Source organism: Callithrix jacchus, chromosome X (assembly GCF_049354715.1).
Source record: "Callithrix jacchus isolate 240 chromosome X, calJac240_pri, whole genome shotgun sequence".
NCBI lineage: Eukaryota > Metazoa > Chordata > Mammalia > Primates > Cebidae > Callithrix > Callithrix jacchus.
The window spans coordinates 143038487-143041712 of record NC_133524.1 but is presented as its reverse complement, the minus strand read 5'-3'; the positions used below and the strand labels follow the sequence as shown (position 1 = coordinate 143041712).

Genomic DNA, 3226 nt, shown 5'->3' with positions numbered 1-3226 from the left:
ATATTCCATGTTCATCAATTAGAAGAATCAATATCAAAATGTCTACACTACTCAAATCAATCTACGGATGTAATGCAATTCCTATCAAAATACCAATGACATTTTTCACAGAAATACAAAATCCTATCTTAAAATGTATATGGGCCTTTCCACCCTACCCACAGAGGGGTCCACATGGTTTTCTGGATTCCTGCCGTAACTTAAAAGGAAACTTTCACCATGTCTAGAGCCCTTGATGTCCTGCAAATGAAGGAGCAGGATGTCCTTAAGTTCCTTGCAGCAGGAACCCACTTAGGTGGCACCAACCTTGACTTCCAGATGGAACAGTACATCTATAAAAGGAAAAGTGATGGCATCTACATCCTAAATCTGAAGAGAACCTGGGAGAAGCTCCTGCTGGCAGCTCATGCCATTGTTGCCATTGAAAACCCTGCTGATGTCAGTGTCATATCTTCCAGGAATACTGGCCAGAGGGCCATGCTGAAGTTTGCTGCTGCCACTGGAGCCACTCCAATTGCTGGCGGCTTTACTCCCAGAGCCTTCACCAACCACATCCAGGCAGCCTTCCAGGAGCCACAGTTTCTTGTGGTTACTGACCTCAGGAAGGACCACCAGCTTCTCATGGAGGCATCTTATGTTAACCTGCCCCCCATCTCTCTGTGTAATACAGATTCTCCTCTGTGCTAATGTGGACCTTGCTGTACCATGCAACAACAAAGGAGCTCACTCCGTGGGTTTGATGTGGTGGATGCTGGCTCGGGAAGTTCTGCACATGTGTGGCACCATTTTGTGTGAACACTTGTGGGAGGTCATGCCTGATCTCTATTTCTACAGAGAACCTGAAGAGATTGAAAAAGAAGAGCAGGCTGCTGCTGAAAAGGCTGTGACCAAGGAGGAATTTCAGGGTAAATGGACTGCTCCAGCTCCTGAGTTCACTGCTACTTAGCCTGAGGTTGCAGACTGGTCTGAAGGCATGCAGGTGCCCTCTGTGCCTATCCAGCAGTTCCCTACTAAAGACTGGAATGCTCAGCCTGCCACAGTAGACTTGTTTGCAGCTCCCATTGCTCAGGGCACTGAAAGGGTAGGAACAACCACTGAATTGGTCTTAAGATGTTCTTGCATTGGCTCTTAAGCAACATGGAAATAAGATTGACAGAAAATAAACAACAGTTTCTAAAAAAAATAATGTATATGGAACCACAGGAGACCCAGAATACCCAAAGTTATCCTAAGAAAAAAGAAGAAAACTGGAGGAATCACATTACCTGACTTCCAATAATACTACAAAGCTGTAGTAACCAAAATGGTATGATACTGGCATAAAAACATACACATAGACCAATATAACAGAATAGAGAATCCAGAAACAAATTTACACAGCTACAGCGAACTTACTTTTAAGAAACAGGCCAAGAACATACACTGGTTAAAAAAAAGTCTCTTCAATCAATAATTCTGGCAAAACTGAATATTCATATGGTGAAGAATGAAACTAGATCTCTATCTCTCAACATATACATAATCAAACCAAAATGAATTAAAGACTTAAATCTAAGACCTGAAACTATGAAACAACTACAAGAAAACTTTGGGGAAAATCTCCAGGACGTTGATCTGGGCAAAAATGTCCTGAGTAGTATTGCACAAGCACAGGTATCCAAAGCAAAAGTAGCCAAATGGGATCATATCAAGCTGAAAAGTTTCTAATAGCAAAGGAAAGAATTAATGAAGTGAAGAGACAACGCAATGAATGAAAGAAAATGTTTGCAAACTACCCATCTGACAAGGGATTAATTATAAGAATATTAAGAAGCACAAACAATTCTATAGGAAAAAAAGTCTAATAATCCAATTAAATAATAAACAAAAAATATAAATAGATATTCCTCAACAGAAAATATATAAATGGCAAAGAGGCATATGAAAAGCTGCTATGCATGTAACAAATATTACATGTACCCTCACTAATATGTACAAATATTATACATCAGTTAAAATTGTTTTTAAATACATGCAATATATAGTTTGTATTTAAAATTCACTCTCAGCAGTTAGATATGTAAAATTAATTCTCATACTAAAAATTCTCAAAAATGCTATAACTGGTAAACTACATCAAGGGTCCACTTTACCTAGTCATTCTGAGTGGTAAGAAAGGCATTATCTTTGTATGTTAGTGACATTGTTAGACATATGCCATTAAATGAGGTCCCATGAAACCCCAGTCATTCAGTTTTGGGTACTTAATGCTATTATTGGCTTCAGAGTAGTAAGAATCCTGAATGGACACGAGGCCAGATTACTGAAAATTAATCACATTTGCAATAAAAAAATAACTTACTTAACTGAATCTGTAAAGAGAGTCTCAAAAATCAAAGCTGGATAGAAAGCATGGCTTTTTAAAGGAACTATGCATGTATATTTGATGATTCTTTGAGCTTTCAAAGCCATGAAATTGGCTGTTATTATTCATCTAGTCTACTTTCTGAGAGCTATGCCAAGTTCCAGTGTAATTTCCGTTGCCTTTCTGCAAAATTTACCATTTCAGTCAGGCCAAATTTAAATTTACTATAATCAAGAATCTATTCTTTTTACTCTTTCACGTGACCACTTTTTAAGCTTGCTTGGCTCACCATTCTCGCTGTAATAAAGATGTAGGTCTCTAGTCTTCATTTTGAAAGCTAATCCCAAATGCTCCCTTTGATTTGCAAAATCATTTTCGAACTGCTTTTTCTGCAATTAGGGAATTTTTATTGGATTCATTTGCCAAGTGCTCTTATCATTTCATACTGCTCAGATATTAGAAAAAATATTTCTCATTCTTTTTAACTATTTGTTAACATAGTTATATGATCTGATTTATTATCAAATTTAGGATTTTCTACTCAGAATAAATTGTTACTCAAGTTACCTTATAGAGTGCTTCAGGTTAGGCATAAGTGCTAAGTAACTTATAAATTCTTCACTTCTCCCTCGTTTATAATGTGCTTGGGAAAGGCAAGCAAAATCTTCCCTACATGGGTAAGTGGAATTAAGATCTCCTAACACATCATTTAATAGTCCTAGTCTAAGAATTTGACTGACATAGAAAGGTAATGCCTTCCAATAGGTAAAGTGGATTTCTGATGTGGCTTGAAAGACAGCATTTTTGAGAATTCATAGTGTACCAATGAATTTTACATAACAACCTTCCTAGTGTATTTTAAATGTCCTGAAATTATTTATT

At 37.2% G+C, this 3226-nt stretch overlaps 1 pseudogene; it reads left to right on the top strand.

Moving 5' to 3' along the window:
- The first annotated feature begins 212 nt into the window (after positions 1-212).
- On the top strand, positions 213-1132 carry LOC100414514 (small ribosomal subunit protein uS2 pseudogene; annotated as a pseudogene).
- Positions 1133-3226: the final 2094 nt, after the last annotated feature.